This window comes from Brienomyrus brachyistius, chromosome 19 (genome assembly GCF_023856365.1).
Source record: "Brienomyrus brachyistius isolate T26 chromosome 19, BBRACH_0.4, whole genome shotgun sequence".
NCBI classification, from domain to species: Eukaryota; Metazoa; Chordata; class Actinopteri; order Osteoglossiformes; family Mormyridae; genus Brienomyrus; species Brienomyrus brachyistius.
The window spans coordinates 4,857,075-4,879,616 of NC_064551.1; the positions used below are offsets into that span (position 1 = coordinate 4,857,075).

General features: G+C 45.1%; 1 long non-coding RNA gene across 2 annotated transcripts in view; it reads left to right on the forward strand.

Moving 5' to 3' along the window:
* The window catches only part of LOC125714499 (uncharacterized), a 127,761-nt gene that overhangs the window by 34,658 nt on the left and 70,561 nt on the right, over nucleotides 1–22,542 (forward strand). For both annotated transcript variants that reach the window (XR_007383762.1, XR_007383763.1), the window contains exon 3: nucleotides 8,893–9,001. This is a non-coding gene — a long non-coding RNA (uncharacterized LOC125714499). The remainder of the gene's footprint in view (nucleotides 1–8,892; nucleotides 9,002–22,542) is intronic.

Sequence of the window (22,542 nt, forward strand, 5' to 3'; positions counted from 1 at the left end):
AAGACATCACAACTACTCTGCAGAATTAGACTTGGCATGTTATGTCATATATCACCACTTATCACATTTTCCTGCTAAACAGTGACACAGACCTGCATGTATGACATAACGTTGCCTAATAATCATTGCGCGTTGGTCCCAGGGCATCGCCTCTATTTACGTGTTTCTTGATTGAGGGTATTATTGTGGTAAAATTAGGCCACACAGACCGCAGGATCCTGTCCCCAGTTCAGGCCCTGGAAAAACATGCGGCATTTATTACCAGCGGATTGTGAATGATTAGTCGTGGATGGTGCGCGGCAGAGGGGCCCCCACTCGTCATGGGAGTCGCAGGAGCGGCTGGGTATCAGTCGACAGACTCCCTGCAGGCGTCTTTGCCAGGTGGTTTGCATTTTTCCTTCTAAAAAATAATAACAATAATAGCAAAAAAAATGCAATATGAAATGGAAAAATTTATCCTGGAAAAATCGGTTTCCAGCCCAAGATTCCACCCCCACCGCCTTCCCTTGCTGGTGGCTGAACTTGGTGACAGGATGCTTGTCAGGTTACGACATTAAGTAGAGGATGAAGAGGCTGTAGAGTGATGAGCGACCTACAGCAGCCTGGAGAGCAGGTTCCCCTTGCTTGATAAGGGCAGTATTTTTACTGACAAGCACCCTGAGTGGACTTGAAGTCAGTCTGGCTTTCCTTTCCTACTCTTCAAAATGAAATTACTATGATGTTAAACCACTGTTATCATGACATTATGATTCTAAGCAGAACAGGATGTAAATATATCCATCTTCCAACTTTTTAGCTAGTACAAGATCCTAGAAAGCACAAGGTTTGGGACACCCTGGTCAGGATGCTAGTCCATAGCAGTGCGAATGTAAATATGGTGATATCAAAGCTATTTTCAGGCTCAGCACATGAAATTGGTCTCTTGTCTTGCCATGGCTGCGCCCCAAGTCATGACCTGTGTTCCCTGGCATTAATGCAGTCACGTGACCCACAAGTTAGACACTGCACTGGGAAATACCACCAAGCAATGGTGTCAACACAGTTTGCTGACTTCCCTGCTCAGACACACCTACTAAATCCGGCAATCAGCTGGTGAGCTAAATAAGGTGTATTTGAGCAGGGGGATCAGCAAACTGTTTTGCTGACTGCACCCCCCCCCAGGACCAGAACTGAGGAACCCTGTATACAGCATGAGTGTGCATGTGTGTATGTGTGTGGGTGTCTGTGGATTATATTTATATTACATTGTGAGGACCAGATGACCAGAATACCAAATCTGGCATTTTGATGCTGTGGGGACCATATTTCAGGTCCCCACAACTTATAAGGTTAGTGCTGGGTAGGGGTTAAGGTCATCATGTTGGGATTAGAGTTTTCCCAATAGCATTGAATCAAGAGTCCCCACAAAGATATAATTACACTGTGTGTGAGAGTGTTTGTTAGTGTGTGTGTGTGTGTGTGTTTGAGGACACTTGGTGTAGCAATGAGAGAAACAGGTTTTAAGCATTTCATCATTTATTGTATTGTATTGTGACAAAGGATAATTTCTTCCAGACGTGGTACCAAAAAGCTGCTTGACAACTAACATAGTTTGACATGTCAGAAAATATTGAGAATTAGCAATGCACTATTTATGAAATTTCTTGGAAGTCAAAGTTTAAAACACACACACAGACAGACATACACAAACACACACACACAAGCACTCGCACACAAGAGGGAAAACCCTCCACTCTTTAAGTGAACACATGATATTTTTCCCATAACGTGAACTGGGAACTGTTAACAGTCCACACCATGCATGTTTTCTGCCATAACTGTCCACCTGTATTCCTCATACTTTAGTTTCCCCAAAATATCCGAAATCCACTGCTTTTGTCTTTAATGAAAAGGGCAGGTATCTAATAGAATGCACCATATGCTCTCTTGTAAAACTGTGAACGGCTCAATAATTAATCACTAAATCAATTTTATTGAGCCCACAGCATTTTGTGAAACAAGAGTCAAGATGGACTTAGTAATGACAGATGATCACTGAAATAGCCAGCTGTACGCACATTGGCCTTTGTGTCAACTGAATAATGGATGTAGACTGTGTACCTTTATTCATTAAATCCAAATAAAGTTTTAACCCTGTTCTATTACTCATCTGAGGTATAAAATGGTAATTATAGTAAATAACTGCATCCTCTGTGGACTTCTTTCCGCTTTTTTTTTCACCTTGTAATAATGCAGTTTGCTGCTTGATTAATCAAAGAGAGAGCGAGGTAAGGAAGCATGCACTGGAACAGTGCGCTGCCACACCCATCACATGACAAACCACCTCAGGGAGGGGAACCCGAGTGTAGCCATGTGGTAGATGATGCCACAGCACCACACTAGTCCGAATGGAGTTTGAGTTTGAGTTACCCGAAGCCTGCGACTGTTTCTGTGATCAATGTCCATGTATGCGTCCTGTGATGGACCAGTGTCCCCCCAGTGACCCTGTACTGGAATATAGTTGGAATGTGGACAAATGATTAAGGATTTTCTTTGTTTCACCAAGCAACAATGTCAAAAAACTCTTTTGTTTCAGCATTATAGATTCCTTGAACTAACACACATCCATCCATCCATCGTCCAAACCGTTTATCCTTCTGGGTCGCGGGGAGTCCGGAGCCTATCCCGGAAGCTATGGGCATGAGGCAGGGAACAACCCAGAATGGGGGGTCAACTCATCACAGCTAACACACATGAATGTGACTTAAATGGTAGAAATTCCTTGGCAGATACTTGAACTGCACGGTTTTGCTGTGTGATTCCTTCACTCAGCAAGCCAATCAAGTGACCTATTCTCCCTGATTCGGCTACATGACCACACTGAAACGTATCAGCAGGAATCAGTGACTTGATTTCTGTGTATGTCAGCAGTAAGGCACTGTGCTTGAAGACCACAACAGCTGAAATGAGGATTGGCGTTCGGCTGCATTACATGTGCAGACCTGGTACATCAAATCCCCCCCAGTCCCTTAACTGTGTAATTTGTGCTTTTTTTTAGGGTGCAATGAGTTGACTTTCCCATATTATATGCACGAGAATACAGCTAGTTATATTACACTATTTGGTTTCTTACCAGATGCTTTCATCCAAAGCAGTTTACATAACTTACAGTTCTGCATCTGGAAATGTATTAAAACAGTTCTATTGAAGCATTTTACTTGTGGTTAAACAACAGGGATCCACACGAAACTTGAACTGGAACCTATTGGTCATAAGTCTAGCTCATTTAACATTTTGGCTAATCGAGGTACCGTCACGTCTATTTAATTATTATGTTTACTCAAATGGTGAAAAAAAAAAAAAAAATGACACCCAGTTACCAGAATGCAAAATTCATTCACTGGAAATTCAGCGAATCAAAATTATTAGATAAGTGTGAGTAACGCCAAGTCAATTTAAGTCAACACATATCATTGACACTTTAGACTAAATATGAAATCATTGACAAGAACTATGATAAAATGACGAATCTACAACCTGGCGTTTTTCATGTAGTGTCAAAACACTGTCCTGATACAGCACAGAAATCTATCTGTATTTGCTGCCAGTTTAACATTGCATGTGATCAACCCAGTCAGCTGTATCATGCCTGGTTCTCCTGTTTACTCTCTCAGCCCCCCCCCCCGCGATTGTGTACATCCTCTGCCTCTCATCTTTTTCTATTTTCCAAGGGTATTACTCAATCGCTCGGTTCAGTTTGTCCAATATCGGCATCTGGGCCTGTTTCTGTTTAGTTTTTTCGTTCAGTTGTTTCTATAAATAGCCGTGATGTCTTTTGCAAGGAACCTTCTTATGAAAATGCGCTTTGCAGAATAGAATCTGATTCAGTGGTTTATTTATTGATCTATTGGCGATTGACTGGTGGATATGTTGCAGGTCGGACACAAGAACAAGTGAAGACGAGCTGTCAGCCATATCTTTAGCTTTTACTTTAGTTGGATCAGTCATTTAACAGCAACATACTGGGCTACAGTTCATCACAGTTTTTCTTTTTCAAATCTCTTTTCACGTGGCTGACAGCTGCCTGGATCCTGCTGGCGATGGCGACTGCTAGCTGCTCCGCATACTCAAAGTGCCACGTTGAAAGCCTAGTTTCTCCCCCCCCTCCATAATCCAAGCATAACACAGTTTTCCTTCTTAATTTAAATCGGCATTTAATTTTTCTGGCCTTTCCGCGGCTTGGCCCGCCGGCCGCTGTTTGTACGGCGAGCGGAGATGGCTTGCCGCGATAAGCCCCAGCAGAAACATGAGAGGATAACGCACTGGGAAGCCCCGTGCCCCCCCAGGGGCCAAGAAGCTGTATAAAACCCCATGTGGTCTCGTGTGGAAGGAGGACGCAGATATTCAGCGAGGCTGAAATAACACCAAAATAGTGGTAGAGCAAAAAGCACAAGCTGTTCCACTAGGCTGCCGAGTGCAGCGGAGGAGCACGAGAACCCCCTGACCCCAGACCAGTCTGCTGAATGGTGATCAGGCCTAAGGTGAAAACCCAATCTGCTGGCGAGCTGTCAGAGTAAGCTGCTCTACATGTCTGCCTGAGCAGCTTTAGAGCCAAGATCTCCATTTATTTTAACCCAAATGCTGGTTTCGTCCCCATGTCACCAGGCATCTGAGCCAGAAGTGTAGAACTGAGCTAACGGTCCCTGAGCAAGAATAATAGACACTCTGCACAAGTACGCTGGAATGCTTTTTTTCACATACGTCATCTTGCTCTCCCTTGAGACAGAGACAGTGGAGAGCAAAGCTGGGGGCCCAAAAACAGCGTCAGCCATTTATCTGGCTCTGCTGGGGCATTTTAGCAAGGGGGGGGGGAATACATAACTATTTGACAAAGGCTTGGATTCGAACCAGCAACCTTCTGATTATAAACACAGAGGGCCGACCTGCCGAACCACGCACCACACCTGCAAAGCTTATGGTTAATTAATATGCCAACAGACTGAAATGTCCCATGACCCTGTACTGATTAAACAGGTGGGACAACGATGGATGGATGGATGGATGGATGGATGGATGGAAGGATGGATGGATGGATGGATGGATGGAAGTTCAGTAATATTGAGCTTTAAGTTTATGATCAGAAGGGACTTTTTTCATTTCACTTGATGGGTTTAGACATCCTGAGTGTCTCTTTGCTGCACTTCTCTAGCTAGCAAGGCTTCGCATGGAGGGGCAGCTCGCTCCTCGCCTAACCCCCTCCACTTCCAGGCCTGGGCCGAGCCAGGGCAGAGTCCATCACAGCAACACAATTTTTCATTCAAGACTTTCAGGAAATTCTGGGTAATAAACAGGAAATAAAATCAAAATCAAATGTGAAGAGATTTTAACTTAATTTATGTGCCAGCGTGGTATAATTGCTGGAACCACAGTGTGCTACAATCTATAATAATCAGTACCGTAGCGCTCCGTAAACCCAGGCACCACAGTGACGAAATAAGACGAGGTGGTCAATTTAAAGCAGAAATGCAATTTAACTGATAGCCCTTAAAAGGATCAAAAACAATGACCCAGTAGCAGCTCATGTACTCTCTGCCCAGCCTGTCGACCATCATGACTGCCACAACAACACACTGCAGGCGCAGTGTACAACACATAACATTCATCACTACGCAAGACATTGTGTGTCAGCATGATAACAACACAACAGATGCTAATTACACACAACTATTTACATTAACAAAGACGCGGGTTATTTACAAGGCTTGCAGAGCATGCTGGGAGATGCTAACGGGCTCTACTATGCAACGCGGTCTGCGTATACAGTGGTATGTCTCTGTGTTAAGTAGCCTCGCGTGGTCAGCGGGAAGTGCCAGTCTGGCGTTTTATCCCATTCGTGTGGGTGGAGTTCGGCAGGGAATATTTTCCTCTTTTCCTCAAATGGATTTTCAAGCGTGTAAATAAAGAGGCTGTTGACAGATCTGTAGATGCTGCTGAATGAACTTGAATGAGGGCGAAACGGGTTACGTCCGAACACCTCAAATATAACACGATTTGCATAGAAAATAAATATATTTAGACACTCTTAACTACTGTAGGATTGTGTGTAACCATAATAAACCCCAGCAGCACGCCCCACCCAGGACTTAATTCTGGGAATTGCTCGATCCGCACACAGTTACAGACGGTTCTCCTCAGATGATTTAAAGGATTGATTGAAGTCATTTTTTTTTTTTTCCTGCCCGCTCGGTCCAGCTGAGACGTGGCACTCCACAGCACCCCGGGCCGTAGACTGGCAGACTGGCAGACTGGCGCGAAATCTGGCAGAATCTGAAGGGGGGTGTTTTTGACAGCAGCTGGCACAGTGTAAAGAGAAGCTGGCCTGGCGGGGCCTTGGCGGCGAGGCCCCAAGCGATCGTGCAGTGGAAGGGTCCGAGTGGCCGCCCACAGACCATGGAGCTTTTGTACTTTCTCCTCGCGTCCATTTCAATAGACGTCTCTTGCTTGCCACCCAGAACAGCCCTAGAGAGAAGGGCAGAGAATTCCTCATCACATGTCATTTTCCCACCCAGGAACACAAATGATACTCGTCACCGTTTACAGCAGTGTTTCCCGATCTGGGCCTCAAGGACCTGAGGACGGTCCACGGTTTTGCTCCCTCCCAACTTCCGATATGGAGCAAAAATGTGGACTGTCTGGCAGGAAGCTGAGAGGGAGCAAAACCATGGACCATCTGTGGGTTCCTGAGGACCGGGTTGGGAGAAATCAGGCTATGCCATCCTGCCAGCTGCCCCGTGCTGGTGAAGTTTTTCCATCACTGAGTATCACAGGAATATCCTCCTCTTACATGTTTTTGGAGAGCTGTGGAAAAGCTCTTGGTTTCTGCTTCCAATTCTGGTTCTAATGTCTTGCAGACCGCCATGCCTGTGGGGAAACGGCCTCCATGCCCCATCCCTTGAAGCTGTCTGGCCTGACTGTGCTCTCTGTTTTATGGTGTGTGGCTCAGCGGATTAGGCCTCAGTACCTGTGATCGGAAGGTTACTGGTTTCTTGGCATTGGAGTCCCATCTCCGTTAGGCCCTTCAACAAGGCCCTTGACCACCTGATCTGCTCCAGGGATACCAGATAAATTGCCATTCCCTCTATTCAGGCTCCAAACTTCACTCTCAACTGTGTGTTTATACCTCAAAGGACAGCATGATGGGAAATGTGAAATGAAGCACGCCAATGTACCTATACTTATGAAAGTGAATACGAAAGTTCAAACAAGGAGACCTAATGAATGCCAGCGTGTCCAATCACATCGGTCCAGGTTTTATATAAGGAGTAAGTCCTGTACAGCTATTCCGTTCACCTGCCTCCTCCCCTCCACCACCCTTGACTCCCCGTCCCGGTCCGGGGTTGACTCCTTCGCCTCCTGCCTGGTCGCCCAGCCAGATCTGTCAGCTTCGGAGACGATGAAACCAAAGACCAAGAGACAGGCTTCACCAAAATCTCTGTTCACACACTCCATTCAAATTGTTTCAACAAATAAACACACTTGTCGAAACTATCTATTGAGGTCTCCTTGGTTGTAGTGCAAAAGTGCGGACAAGGGAGTTTTTTTCATCACTACAGCAAGTACCATGCCAGCTTCTCTCCTCATCCTGCAGATCTGCTTCACTGCTGAAAGAGACACCCTGATGTTACCATTCAAGGAAGACCCTAGTTGTCCTAGAAGGCACATGGGAATGTAGTGAACAGATGGAGTGAGAATGGAGAATGGCCTACGCATGATCCCCTGCTGATTTATATGAAATACTTGTCCTCCCACAAACTGTACCTTTAATAACTTATAAGAAAAGCCTTGAAGGTAGTAAAGTAATAAACATCATAAAAATTAATGGCTTTCTGAATATATTTACATACTGCCTGGGTGATATGAGGGATAGATCTTGATCTAGACACATATACTATATGTGAGTAAAGGCCCATAATGATCTTTCTATGGCTTCTTTACCTAACTTAATATTAATCTTTCACAAAGGAGGTGAGAATAAAGACCAGCAGCAGGTAGAGTGGAAAAGTGATGATACACACGGTGACTTTTTGAGCAGTGTTGCCGGGCGACTGCCAATCAGGCACGACAGGCTGTTTCTGAGACCCCATAACAATCATGGGCTCCACCTGCAGCCCAACAGTGACGCAGACATCAGTGATTCCAGATGATGTTGACTGTAAATTACGCCGTTAACACAGTTGGATCAGTTTAGCTGAATCTATAAGAAGGAAATAAAGTCAGAAAGCGTGGCACATTATACGCACAATAAAAATGATCAGTTGCAAAATGGTCTCTTAGTAGGTCAATCCAGTTCCTCCATCGCCATTGATAACTTACCATTTCTTAATAGCTAGTTTGCCTACGAAGCATTCACAGAATGGCTGCTTTGTTCCTGTTGTGTAGCATCAGATTCCTGTCCCCTACTCCCCGCCATCCGTGGCGAAGACCGGCTCCTCACACCGATATCCAGCCATCTCTCACCTTCACGCTGCACATATTTGGGCTAAGTTTAGATCCAGCCTTTTACTGGAAAAGGAGGGACATGAACTGCCTTTCCACTTGCCACTGGGCCAATCTCTCTCTCTCTCGCCCCCGTGCTATAAGACATATCGCTGCACCATCGAGGACATGCCGTGCTGCCACTCGCTAGAAGCTCGACAGAAAGCCAGAAAGTTTTTAAAAAGAAGGCAGACAGATACTTTAAAGGGTGGATGGATGTTTTAAGCAGCAGAGGATGTTGTTTCTGGATGGGATTGTGGCGCGACACGGCGCACTCTGAATGGTTCTTCCGTTTCACTGCTGCCTGCTCACTCTCTCTCTCTCTCTCTCTCTCTCTCTCTCTCTCTCTCCCTCTCGCCTTTTGTTATGGCTTTTCAGGGCCGAAGGTGTTGAAATGCCTCGCATTGTCATGTGCTGGACAGATGTTGGCGGAGACCACGGCACTTGCTGCCTCACGAGAGAACTGAGGCCGGCTTGTAAGGCAGAGGTACTGTCTTTTGCCGCCAATGTCGGTATCACAGCAATAAAGCACGATTCCTGCACGCGTGAAGCTATGTTACAGTAGTGGCTGAAATCTATAAACACTTCGGAGAGGTGGTCTCACGTGCCGTTCGACGTGGATGTGGATGCCGATTCCCTCCTCGCTGGCAGGGTCCTGCACATAAATCCCACAGTTTATGTTTTTCTCTGCGGATTCTGGAGAGTTTTGTAGCATATCAGCGATCTCACACACAACAAGACTGCTCTCTCCAAAACAAACACCAGGGGGAAAAAGGATGTCTTTCACAATAATACATTATTACTCGTTTTCAGTTGGTGTGTTTTTGTGGCTGGCATGTTTTTCCCGACTTTGAATCGCTGTCACACGGATTCTTAATGATTTCAAAGTCACGGAGAGTCGGAACCCTGATTTATGCGTAACGTACCAACGTTTACCAACTGGTAGTTTAAAAAATATGCTCCAGAATAATATTGTTTTCTGTCTTGGTGAGTATTGGCTGAGTATCTTCAAAGCGGTACACAGAGGGCAATTCAAGGTGGGGGGGGGGACTATAAGGGGGGCAGTAAGTCATGCAGAGGGGGCAACCTTATAATTACCCACTGACATGTTTTGAATCAATGAGTGACAAGGAAGGGGCCACTCTAGCAGGCAATCAACTTTCACCTAAGGCCAATGCCCTTGTTGCCCCGCCCCTGGTGGCACATCAGACTTGCCCTGGTGACACAAGAAGCATCAACCCCTCCCAGCCACACCCCCATTGCCATGGCGATGTGACGCACATGGCGGGTGGCGACGTCAGGGCAGCTCACCTGCCATGTGTGACAGGAGAGGCCGACGAAACCCAGACAACCCGCCCACGTCCGCGTCAGGAGGCCGCAGCTCGCCACTACAGTGGGCTGGCGTTCTGTGAAGGGCAGTCGCTTTGTTTATTGCGCTAGCAATGTTGCACAGAAAGCGGTTTATAAATGTTTACTCGGGAAGGGGTGGTGTTTAGCGGTGTTCCCCAACAACAGCCTCCTACCCTGACCCCCGACCCAGGACCTGCTATCCCAGCTCTTTGGCAGCTCTGTCCTGGGGAGAAGTGGGTGCTCCACAGCACACGATGGTGTGTGAACTCACGCCCTGCTCTCTATCAGTTCCTGCTGCCTGACACCAAACACAGATGGTCCCCGCAGACATCGCATGAGAGGGCTAAATCAGGCCCACTCGCCCCGTGCAGCTGTGCACAGGCACGGCCCATACAAGCATTTGGACCTCGTTTCTGCAAAATAGTTGTGCAAACACTTCTGCGAACGTGAGGGTCAGCTTTGAGGGAGACCAGACACTGTGGACAGTGTGTCCTACAGAGGACCTACGCTGCTGGTCCGTCACACAGTACATGAACTTCAGGAAGATGAATTATTACCAACCAACCCCCTTGCATGAAACAAGGTCCTTCCAGACATAAGTGAAAATATTCTCTCATTGATATTTTTTTCTTAGTTTTGATAGGAAGTTGTATAATTAAATTCTGGAAAACCAGACACTTTAATGATTTCGCTAAATGGACCCGTTAACGAGGCATTAATCATGGCGTCCATGTCTTGATTCGACGCCATTTCTGGTCTGACGTTGCTCTTGCGTGATGCTGTACGAAACATCCAGCTTTCAATGTGAAACATATTTGGTTCTATCTCTCCAGCGTGAAACGAGTGGGATCTCAACAGGCTGAGCCCGACCTCCATTTATATCGGAAAAAAAAGTGTTTCTCACGCGTCCTGGGCGTCAGAACCGTGAGAGGATTGAAGGATTGACTGTTGAAGGAGGAAATAACCATTTTCCATAATACCATGAGAGCTGTTGTTTGACTTAAACGAAGTTAGCAGCTTGAGAGCGACAGATTGTTGGGAGAACATTTCATCCTGTTTGCCACATATGGCCCACAAAGCCGGCAGTGAGAGTCCACTGCAACAGATCTCTTTGCCCAAACAGACTCCTTTTCACGGAATAGCGAACAGTTCGCAAGTGAATTAATCAAATTAGCTCTATGCATATCCCCGTATTAAAACATTCTTCACACATAATTAGAAATCGTAAATAAACAAAAGACACAAAGAAGTGCATTCCTTCGGTCTAGTTTATGAATCGACAGCTAGACGTTGCTTGCCAACAGCGAGCATTTTTTGGCTTATAATACATTGTTGCTGTTCTCTTAATATATTTTAGCAGTTTTTGTTAGGGCCTGGGCTCTCCATCATGTAGGCCTCAACGCCTCGGTGGGTAAACACGAGAGCGATGGAAGACACCGGATGAAACGGCGGCCTCTGATTGGCAGGCAGAGTGCCGGGCCATTCCCCGGTCTCCGAGCTCTTACTAACATCTGTGTGGCAGCCTTGTACCATGGCCGTGAACCAGAGAGGTGAACTCTTGTTCCTCTCTCTCATGTTGAGTGAAAGCAAACATGACTACCAAAGGTTCCAGCTGCAAGCCAAGGCAGGGGGGATGGAGAGTAAGGCGACCCGCCATCTCTCAGGGGCACGGGGCTGACCAAGCTGCCCTCAGACCTCTGCCTGGAAGTGAAACTAGCTGTTAATATCTGCTGGCCGGCCTGTTTATTTATTCACGCCTCATTGTCCGCACTTGTGCAGATCGGCACTCATTACGGCTGAGCCGTGGCAGAGTCAATGTGCCGTGTGTCCATCATGCAAGACTGCAGGAACGGAAAAACTCTGCTCTTGCTTAAATGAAACCTAAGAATAACAGGAAGGAAGGGGAAAACCAAGAAAAAATGCCAAAAGTTTCTGAACGGCAGACTTTTCAGCTGCATAGACATTCCTCGTGTTTTTTGTTCTCAAATAAAAATTAGTTAGCGCAATAAAAGCCACTGCAAAAGTTGTTGACTCAGTCATTCGAAAGCACAACAGATCATTTTGGCCTCTCCGCTTTGCCATTTTATCCTGACCACCACTGACCAACCCTCACTGGAAAATGATATTTGTGTCCCTGTTCATTATAATGAAGGCAAAACAATCACAATTTTTAAAGACCCCTTTAAGGACAATAATAATATTCTGACCAACATTTTTGAGCCAGTAATGCAGCCAGCAGGACTGACAGTCCAGCCACTGGAAAAAACCTCACACTGGTCCATTTGGACTGGTGTGGTGCTGAGGTATCACATGCGACATTCAGCTGCATTCAGGTTCTTATCCCTGAGGTGGTTTGTCCTGTGGTGGGTGCAGCAATGCGCTGTAATCCATGCATTCTCCTTACCTCTCATGCATATGCATACTTGATTGCATGAAGGATTATAATGGAAATGACAACATTACTTAATGCAATAGACAGACACTCTGGTGATATGTAATGTTTCTGCATAATTAGAAGTAAGGGCCATACTAAATATATATTTGTGCACCTTTTTGGGGACGTGGGATATAATTAAAGTAACATAACAACTGTTTACTAAGGTTAAGCTCCCCATAAATAATGGTACAGCAAACCTATAATTTCCCCATGTTTAACATTTATAAATCGCATTAAAAACAATTATTATCTGTATTAACAGACATTACTGCACTTGCCCATTTAATCTGTATCTTCCTCCCTGAAATTCTGAGCTACTGCTGTGAAAATTGATCCCCTATGCAGGAACGCTGACTTCCTGTCAGGTGAGTGGTGTGTCGTGATTGCCCACAGCACAGCCTTATGGGATACTACTCAAGTGAAGCATGACTTCCTTTGGAAAGTGTCGCTCTGAAAACTCAGCCAACGACTGCCGAACCTCAAATCGGGAGGCTGTCTGAAAGAGATTAATATTATTTAAGAAATCCGCTGGAATCGACTTCTACACATTTGAACACAAAGCCTTGGGAAAATTAAGCAGGATGGGGGCAGAGAAACACTTTTCCATCCCACAGCGGTGGCTAGGGGCCGTCCGTCTACATGGCACTGACCTGTACAGCTAATCTCGGCGCAGCGAAGGACTGCGTAAGCAGCTTGCGTTATTTGTGGTTGCATGCAGACTCATGGAGTGTGGGCGCCGTGGCAGTGCCACGTACAGCAGGGGTGGGTGGCTGTCCTCTTACCGCCAACATTGACGGTGGATACTGACGTGCGGCATGCCTTTGGCTAGCCACAAGCCGCTATGGGCTATCTGGCCTCCCCTGCCTGCAGCTTAAGGGATTCACGGGAGCAGCCGATGCATTTAAAGGTGCCAGGTGACTCAGGTCGCAGTCCGTCCTGGTCCAATTAACTTGGGGCCATGGTGCGTGATTTGTCGGCCCGCTGATGACACGTGAGCACTTTCATAGCGTGTGGCCTGTGGTTCTGTATGCAACCTTGGCATTCTGGTGGAAAAACACGTGTGAGAATCAATACCCTGATATGCAGCTTATGTGCAGATTCATTAAGATGTTAACTGAGACTCATGTGTAATTCAGCCTAATTTTTATGCTGAAGTAAAGATAGCGGATGCCTTTGACTAGCCGCATTCCGACGCATTTTATGCGCCCTCCCCCCATTTTAACTTAGACCCAAATCATGAATCATGGAACTGAAGGGGCAGCCAGGCCCAGGTGAGATCTAGAGAATCTTTAAGAATGCAATGATGAAAACGCATGAAAAAATCCCTACAAATGATTGAATGCCTGGCATTATGGCGGTGCAGTGGCGAGCACTGTTGCCTCACACCTCTGGAACCAGGGCTCTAGTCTCCACCATGGCTCTGTGCATAGCACTTGCATGTCCTCCCCACGTTGTCATGGAGATTCCTCTGGATGCTGTTCCCCCCACAGTACCAAAACTGGAGTTCCTGAACTGTCCCGTAGGTGTGAGTGTGCCCCAGGAAGGGTTGCCGACTCCCGAGTCTCTATCCATGCGGCAGAAAGCTTTCCCAGCCGTGTGGATGATGGAGATGTTTTGTCACTTTAATGCGGTTATTTCACATGCGATCTATACATTCTGTTTGATCTTTATAAATCCTTGAATCCTGTAAATATTTTTTATATGTCTTCCTGGAAATAGGTGAAGGAAATCTGATCAGTAATGCAGCATCCATATGCTGTCATATTTTACTCATTTGTTTGACTTCATTGGAGTTGAAGTTTGAAAAGCTCTGTCATTTTTTCGACCACAAGTCAGCCTTCCTAATATTAAACATGATTAGATACAGTACTATGCACAGGTCAGATATAATGATGTTTAAATGATCTTCATTGTGTAAATCTATGATAGTATGTCTGTCAAAGTGTGTCAGCTTAGCAATTTCAAAAGAGTCCCTAGAATTTGCCTCAGCCATGTAGTACATTCCCGCAATTTCTGACTCGACCATCAGCACATCTTGTGTACTGTAGCTAATCAATACCCGACTAAGTTATTTGAGAAATGTGTTTGATTAATTAATTGAGCTGGTGGTGAAATGTAATGAATCCATGGAATGGCTGGGTTCCCCTGAGGAGAGGTTTGGGAACTGAAGCGATGTTCATCTAGCCGTCCAACAATATATCAGTATCTTTTTGGAGAACTGAAGAAACTCTCGTCAGTTTTTATTGTTTCTCTTAATTTGCATATGTTTGAATGTTAGATTATGCATGTTTTTTTCCGAGCAAATATACACTTGCTATCCAGATAATCAAGTTTAAACGTTTTCTCTGACTGCATGAGACTTTTGCACAGTCCTGTATTTCTAGAGTATGAAACAAAATGAGACGATAATGCCAGAAAAAGTGGTGCCTGCCACATTGTGGAGTCTTTTTTGGAGAGACAGGACCGTCCCACTGTAATTGTAAACACTACAGCATCGTTCATTCAGCCAGGCAGAGCTGTAATTTTGAAACCTTCAAAGTAATCTGGCTATATAGCTGCATGAATTTGTTGCTCTGTTCCTTAAATGGAGCAGCCTGTGGCACAGTGAACTGTGACTGACCTCAAAAGCACTACTAATCCAAATATCCATATATATCCAGATCGACAAAGGGCTAAAACTGCAAAGCATTTTATTTTTATAGACAAACGCATCTACATCTCTGTAGATAAAAACTGGAGCTGTGCAATGCATGCCTTAAAATGAAATGTTTAATACGTACTCAAAATCAAAACTAAATTAATCGGGAAGGATCATTTTTAACAGAGCACTGTGGAATGCTTTGCGCACATTGGAGACTGTTGTGTAATTATAAATCACCAGCAGAGGGCGTCTGTTATGTTGCTCTGGATACCGACATGTGCCATGCAGACCTAGTTACAAGATTCTTTGAAAACACGCTACAAAAGAGGTCAAAGGGGTCATTCATTTACTTTTGATGAGGTTAATTTGTGACAACTTGAGCATGTAATGTCCAAGCAAGTGTCAAGCGCTAATCCCGCATGCTCTCACGTGCCAACAGCAGGGACTTTAAAATTAGACTTACAGATGTTTATGTTTAATGTCTCTTACGTGGCCTGAGAGGCGATGAACACTCCAGACAACCGCCGGCCGCTTTCGCTTCTTACGGCTCCCAGACGGACTGACTGACGCTCCTATCTTCGTCATACTCATACTTAATCAGTATGAGCACGTTGTTTATTTGTGGAGACTCCGGGAACAAGTAGTGGAAGAGGTGAGAGGAAGGCAGACAGGGGAACGTTTGAGTTTTATTTTCGGAAGGCAGGAGGTGGAAAGTGCCCCCACCAGGGGGAGGGTGACCCGGCCAGCAGGTGGAAAGAGGAAGTGGCTGCTCCACTCAGAAGTGCATAACGACCATCCAGAAGAAAGGAACCAAGTAACATGAAGCATGCCCAAAACTTCACCACATGGATGAGTCGGTGATGGGGCTTTGGTCCCTCTCATGGATCACTGTGCCAGGTCAAAACAAACAAACTGTGGGTGCAACACATGGAGGAAATAAAAATAACCATTATGTATGCTTTCCAGGAATCACGGCTTGCCACTTAATGCTGAAAACGTGGGTGTGGCAAGTTCAGTCATCTCCCTGTCCTTCCTCTGTGTCATGAGGTTTCCGGCCAGACGTTTGAACCATCGAACCAAATTTTTTTTTTCTTAACTGGCACATGTGTAATGTACACGTTATCTGATGGATCTGATGGTGGAACGGCGACGTGGAGGAAATTAAGCCTGGACACTTTGCGTCTTGGTAGGATTTTGTCACCAGTACTTGAAACCGACACGTTTGTGGCACGTTCCTAAATCTCCTTACGCTATAACTCATCTTCGGAGACACAGCAAACAGTTCGCTCTGGTCCTGTTGGCTCTGCATACCGTGTCAGAGACAGTATCAGACATTTGTGCTTCGTCGTGTCCCCTTGGGGTTTGCGTGCTCATGACTTGGCCCCGTCTCAGTAGGTTGAAACCGCATCAGTGGTGTTTAGACTTGGATTTATCTGTGCAAGGGACCATACGCCGTAAAGACGTGAAACGTTAAATACCCCAGGCCGGCTTAGAATTGAGATCTTTAAAGGTCTGTTGATAGCTGAGAGGTCTCCTGGAGCGATGGCAGCATGGCTGTGGAAGCAGACTGATTTTCAGGGGCAGAAATCATCCAGCCGCAGCAGAATCCAGAACATTAGCATGTTTTCAAATGAAAGGTGTCTCCTGCCTCCCCCCCCCCCCCCCCCACCAAAAAAAAAACATCCCATATTGCACGAGTTTCCCTGGTATACACATATGTCAGCTCTAGGGGGCACCATACACTTCTAACAATTAGTGCCTTGTTTTAGTAACAAATTATTAACATGCATAAACTGTTTTGGAACTGGTTGGCATTTCACCAAATGCAAGTAACATGTGCTTCACGCTCATGAGAACATTTACAGGCCCTCTCTCTCGCAGTCTCATGCTAGCCATGACTTCTCATGCTTGGTCATAAACAGCTTTCTCTGCAAACATAAATAATACTCAGCTGCAGGGGCACAGCAAGGAATTCTGGGCTCCCTAACAAAGTGTCATCTTGGCCCCCATGGTTCATTCTGCGGGGGTGGGGAGTTGGGTCCACCTTGGGCCCCTTCTGGTCCAGAGCCCCGGAAAACATAGTCATTAACCCACACCTGGTGACAAACCGCATCAGCTGTTCAACAAAACACAAATATATATTTTTCCATTTTTATTATACAAACCAAAATGTATATTTTCATTTGCAGGTGGTTGTGATAAATGGACAAAATTCTGGTTTTTAATTCAAAGGTTGTCTGGTAGGAGCAACGGAATGTGGAATAGTCTGTCACAATGCTATCTCGTGCCCCATTTTCCCACTAATCTGTCCTGTTTTGGAATGAATCTGAAAGCTTCTCCTTCTAGAAAGCTGGTCATAATAAGTAACAAAACGTAAAAACCTTGTATGGTATCACAATTTTATAAAATACCAGTTCAGAACATCAAAAATGTTATCTGTATCCATGGAAATCTTACACGCATTCATCGAGCATTACAGACTGCCAGTGGCTTGACTTGCACAATGCACCAGGTTGCACATGCTCTACAGAATTACTGTTTTGTTTTAGTTTTAACATACTGTGCATTGCTCGAATAGTACTGGAACTATTTAGATGAGCAGTGGCGAAAGCTGCCTCATGGCTAGTGCGTCTCGTTTTCTGTCAAAGAAGTAGGATCCCTCTGTTGTCTACGGAGACCTTTTGTCGATATCATGGATGTTTTTGGGTGTCTATCAAATGGATGCCCCAATCACAGCAACCCATAAACCGGGACTTATATGCAGGAACTTTGCTAAACAATTTGGCCCCTAACTCCCCTCTCCCCCAACCCTCCCTACAGCACCGCTGGTTATATGTGTGCACATCTGAGCTGAAGGTCGTTATTTTTATAAACTATGTATATGGTATATATATATATATATTTTTTTTTTTTGCATTTTGGTCTTGATTCCCGCACTGTGATTATGAGTGTTGACTGATAGCTAATGTAAGATCAGTTATAATGTCATATCTGAGGTATCGATCCCCAGCCTTGGTCTTTGAAGTGAGGTCTTTTATTGCAGCATCTAAGAAAAACTTGATTTCCTAAATATATTAGGCTTTGGCACACTTTTACAGAATTTGCATTGGATTTTCTCCTGGCAGTGACTGTATCCTGGTATTATTCAGAGCCAAATATGGCCAGGCAAGAGCATGATTGTCGAGTGACTTAATTAAGAAAACACAGCATTCTCTGGACACCACTGTGTCCAGCCCTGAATCGAGACTGGATGGTGACATTACTTTATATGTGCAGTTAGTTACAAGTTCACAACCCTTAACTGATTAATGATAAAATCTAGATTTGGTTGGGTACCAGTTAGCTTGATGCTTCATTGTCATAATGCCTTAATAGAAAGGATGCCTTTACATTGCATTGTGATAGCGATCCTAGCGTATAAGGAAAGTGTGTTTGTGACACTGCATGCGAAATAAACTGCTATTTCATATTATACCATATCAGGCTTCCTAGTAGGTCAGTAAAATCATCATAGCAAATGCAACATTTATTTATTCCATCCGCAAAATAATTTTCCTTTGTTCTGTGGGCATCTCCTGCTGAGATGCTTTCAAACTACCATCATCACAGTAAAACCATTATTTGGAAAGTGAAGCTCATGACCTCTGCTGCAGAACATCCCGATTGGTGTGTATTCTAGTTATCGCTAAACATCCACAAAGTACACAATTTTATACAATGTTAAGGGCTGTCAGATACAGGTTGCAGTTTGTCGGCGGTCTGCTTGCACTGGGCTAAACCGGGAACGCCAAGCAAGAACCGATTTCTTCTTCACATTGGAAAGCTACGGAAATCAAAAACCTGTGTTCAATTTAGCATCTTAGTTTTCAGAGGTGTCTAAGGCTGTTTGAGGGTTGCTAAGGTAATAGGAAAACAGGTTCTGGAAAGAATCATGATTTTGCTGTGCAGCTGACTACCCTCGGTTATGTGCGTTCGATGTTTTGCGATGAAAATGAATCTAATTTTCACAGAAAAAAAGAAGTACAATTGTTTAAGAAGGTAAGAGCACTGCCAATGTAAACCAATGAAAATCAAATGAGCTTATCCAAAGCAAATAAAGAATAACAAAACGCACCTTTCGCTTCAGACAACCACAATGGAAAATCTGATTAATCGGAGGTGCTCTTCAATATTTCCCATCACGTTTCACACTTAGCATCGGTCGTGGCTTTAGAAACCTGCCCTCTGGATTTGGATCACAAGCAAAGTGGAGAGTGGATTTCTTGGCCCGCGATTTGGCAAACCACAGCTTTCCCGGCGACAAAACAATAATGCCTCTGCTGGGGCCAGAAGACGAAACCACACAAGATGAGAGAAGGCTGCCCGGCACGACGCGAAAAGATCCACGTGGGCTGTGACATGGGCACCCAAAATGATTCCGCTTGTTTGACACTAGTACTGGAAGCTTAAGAATTTTACACAGCGATCTCGTTCAGTAGTCATTCTGATTTCTGCCAGTTCACCATTAGGTTATTCAATGCTCACTATGCTGATATTAATTTCGGTGAGCGGCTCAGCAGGTTAAATCTCGGTTCCTGCAATCAGAAGGTCGGCTGTTTCAGGCCCAGCCTTGACAGAACAGTCGCATGTCCGTGGGATCTTCATCAAGGCCCTTAAACCCTCCATGGGTGCAGCATGCCAGCTGACCCTGTACTGTGACCCCCAAGCTGCGGAAAGATAGATGGGGTAGGTGAAGAGATTGAAGGATTTATCATTTATCAAAATAACATGCAAGTGAGTAAACAGGGTCACATAGTCCCTAGAACAACTGGGTTTCAAGGCTAATTGCTCAAGAAGCCAATGGTACAACCGCTCCGCTGAGCATGGGATTGGAACCAACAACCATCTGAACATAGACAGAGAATTCTAACACCACCCTAGCCTTCTCCAAGCAATACTCTTAAGATATGCCCCACCTCCCAAACTGCCTATGGAGCGAAGGCCTGCAGGGGCCTAGAACCAAGCCAGGAAACTGGGTTATCCAGAGGAAACCTGCAAAACAGGGGGGAACATGCCCAATGCACCCACCCCCAACCAGATGCGCACACATATGCACACACACAAGGCTGGAGTGGAATCAGCTCAGTATTCAAAAACACATACGCCGATCAGTTTCCATCATTCAGAATATCTCTTCATAAAGTGCAGTGTTTTGACATAAATAAACAAATAAATATACAGAGATCACAATTTTGCAGAAGTGGGAAAATCTTGTAGGAAATTAAATAATACAAATATGATCTGGGAATGCAGAAAATGTAACAACCAGAGGGAGGTTCTTCATGGAAAGTAGTGTATGTGTGGTCAACCAAAGTTCTGCAGGTGTCATGTTAACAGAAAAATTGGTAATCATGTGCAATGTGTGCCTCTAGTCAGACCTCCTGGAGACAAGATCATGCCCAACCAGACCAGTGCCCTGTACTGTGTTACTGGTAGCGGTGTTTAAGGCACCACAGTTTAAGTGGACTTCATATGCGTTCAATTACATTTTGCCCAGATTGCCTTAAATCCGACAAGTTACCCCGATAAGCCAGAAACCATGCCTCACTCCAATATCAGAAACACCATCACTATATATTGAACGGCGTAAGGCAGGTAGAAAGAACCTCACTCAACTAAAACCTGCTTGGGGTTTTGAGAGTGTTCCTTGTTAAGCTCTATTCGTTTTTTTGCATTCCTGATTGATGATTGCTAGTCTTAAAAATATCGCCTGTCTTAAAGCCCAGGTTACTGGATTTCGGAGTTCAAATCGCTCTGGCTCTTTGTTGATCCATTGCTGTCTCTTCTCCACGTGCCGGTACCTGTTGTTCTGGATCTCAGTTCTTTAAACCTTCGCTCTCCGCTCGGATCTCCGCTCTCCACCCATCGCTTCGGAACCCCAGTTACCTCTAAAGTTTTGATCCGCATTAAAAATAACTGTCCGACGCGACAAGAGTCCGGAAGCCAGCGAAGATTTCCGTCCTCATAAATCAGCCTGATGGATCTTTGTTCTCTGGCCCTCCTCCCCATCGTCCCTGTCTGGAGGATGAGCGACTCTCCGTGTAAAAGCTACACTTCCCAGCAGTCCAGGCCAGAATGGAGAATTTTTTTTTTTTTTTCGGTCAAGGGAAATATTTGAACCTGCGTGTCAGTTTTCAGCTCGTACAAGCAAAAGGTAGAATGTGTTGGCACGGAGCTGCCACATTCAAACAAGGGCACCAAATAATCAGACTATTAAAAGAAATGGGATTTTGGCAAATGCAGTCTTTATTCATTCTGTCTTCTTGCCACATAGAGCTAAACTTTATTGGTATATACTGAACCAGGGGAAATGCACCAGGGCTCTGTATATTAAAATGCTAAATTGGGTATAAAGAACAATTTTATTGCATACCTAACAATGCTATTTTCAAGCTGTTACTGTGTTACATGTGTTATTGAGCTCTGGGAGGTTGAAAACCCAGCAAACTCGGCACCGGTGCTGTTTTCAATTAGTGTACCAGTCTGATAGACACGTCTGCTGGCCCTTTAAGTGCGAGCACGGGCCGCGAAAGCCCCACGGGAGCCCACCACCCCACGCCCGGGCCAAAGACCCCCTGGCAGGATTTAACCCCGCCCCCCTGCTCTTTCATCCTATGTAGTCCCAACTGATCTGTCCTATCCCGTTACTAATCTCACTGGTCATGTGACAGAGGGCGAGGCATTTGATTGGTTACAGGATCGAGGGCATTTCAGGTTTGCAGTTCGGGGGGGAGAGGTGACGGGGTATAGCCGACGTGTTACAGGCCGCCCTATGGATGTGGGGCACGGTCCATTTCTCCACAGGCATCTTGTCCTCAGGAAACCCTCCCAGTTCAGGAGCCCAGGGCTGGTGCCCTGCCAAAGATTAGGTGAAGAGGAATAACATGGGCAGGGGCTCGTGGAAACTATTTAATTTTTTAACTTGGGGCCAATAAGGCCACGCGAGGATAGTGTGAAGAGGGAAAGTCACTCACTTCAAGCCTATCAAAGACTATCACACAACTCAGCAAACATACTTTTCTGTTAGATAACAAGGGGCAGTTTTCTACAAAATACCCTTCTCAATGTCCTGTCAGCTGTCCTTGTGATAAAGAGTCTGAAGATAGAGTGACCATAACATAAGGGCCCAGAATGAACCGCTCTGCCAAATTAAGAATGCAAGGAGTCACTCCAGCTGATTTAAATTACAGGAACAAATAACCCAAAGAGTCGTTAGAACTCACTCAATCTTTCATTCCACAAGTATAAACATATAACACCCTCGTCTGTTTGCAACAAGGATAATGGATGGAACAGGGCGTGATGCCGCACCTGCCCAAGGATTTGACTAAGAATTAAGCTAACAGTCTAAGCGTAATTTACAATGGAGACGTCAGTGAAACGAATTTGATTTTTTTCAGACTTCTTTTCTACTTATTCATGAAAATATTTTGCCAAGGCATGACATTAGAATATTAAAGACTTCATACATGCCACAGAGATTCCATATTGTGAAGCAAGGGTGAAGCTGGTGGACTCCAGTCTGCATCCAGGGTGTGGCATTGATCCCCCTACCCCTACC